This window comes from Teleopsis dalmanni, chromosome 1 (genome assembly GCF_002237135.1).
Source record: "Teleopsis dalmanni isolate 2A chromosome 1, ASM223713v2, whole genome shotgun sequence".
NCBI lineage: Eukaryota > Metazoa > Arthropoda > Insecta > Diptera > Diopsidae > Teleopsis > Teleopsis dalmanni.
The window spans coordinates 69,879,602-69,881,123 of NC_051846.1; positions in this window are offsets into that span (position 1 = coordinate 69,879,602).

The window sequence follows — 1,522 nt, forward strand, 5'->3', positions numbered from 1 at the left end:
ATATAATACTTTGTTTTGAAATTATATAGATCCGCCTGAAAATGATTACAGTGCATCGAATCGATGCCACGTTGCTAATATAATGTTGTGCTTTGAAACTATATAGCTCCGGTTGTACATTATTATAGTGCATCGATTCCATGCCACTTTAAAAATATAATACTGTGCTTTGAAATTATACAGCTTCGAATCCATGCCACGTTGAAAATATTATACTGTGCTTTGAAGTTATATAGCTCCGGTTAAAAATTATTATAGTGCATCGATTTCATGCCACGTTGAAAATATAATACTGTGCTTTGAAATTATATAGCTCTGGTTAAAAATTATTATAGTTCATTATGTTCATGCCACGTTGAAAATATAATACTGTGTTTTGAAATTTTATAGCTCCAGCTGAAAATTATTATAATGCATCGAATCCATGATACGTTGGAAATATAATACTGTGTTTTCAAATTATATAGTTTCGGCTGAAAATGGTTATAGTGCATCGAATCGATGCCACTTTGAAAATATAATACTGAACTTTGAAATTATATAGCTCCAGTTAAAAATTGTTGAAGTGCATCGAATCCATGCCACGTTGAAAATATTATACTGTGCTTTGAAATTATATAGCTCCGGCTGAAAACTATTATAATGCATCGAATCGATGCCACGTGTAAAATATAATTTTGTGTTTTGGAATTATATAGCTCCGGCTGAAAATTATTATAATGCACCGAATCCACGCCATTTTGAAAATATAATACTGTGTTTTGAAATTATATAGCTCCGGCTGAAAACTATTATAGTGCATCGAATACACGCTACCTTGAAAATATTATACTGTGCTTTGAAATAATATAGCTCCGGTTAAAAATTTTTATAGGGCATCGAATCGATGCCACGTTAAAAATATAATACTGTGTTTTGAAATTATAAAGCTCCGGCTGAAAACTATTATAATGCATCGATTTCGCGCCACTTTGGAAATATTATACTGTGTTTTGAGACTATGTGGCTCCGGCTGAAAATTATTATAGTTCATCATATTCATGCCACGTTTAAAATATTATACTGTGTTTTGAAATTATATAGCTCCAGCTGAAAATTATTATAATGCATCGAGTCCATGATACGTTGGAAATATAATACTGTGTTTTAAAATTATATAGTTTCGGCTGAAAATGTTTATAGTGCATCGAATCGATGCCACTTTGAAAATATTATACTGTGCTTTGAAATTATATAGCTCCCACTGAAAATGATTATAGTGCATCGATTCCATGCCACGTTGAAAATATTATACTGTGTTTTGAGACTATGTGGCTCCGGCTGAAAATTATTATAGTTCATCATATTCATGCCACGTTTAAAATATTATACTGTGTTTTGAAATTATATAGCTCCAGCTGAAAATTATTATAATGCATCGAGTCCATGATACGTTGGAAATATAATACTGTGTTTTAAAATTATATAGTTTCGGCTGAAAATGTTTATAGTGCATCGAATCGATGCCACTTTGAAAATATTA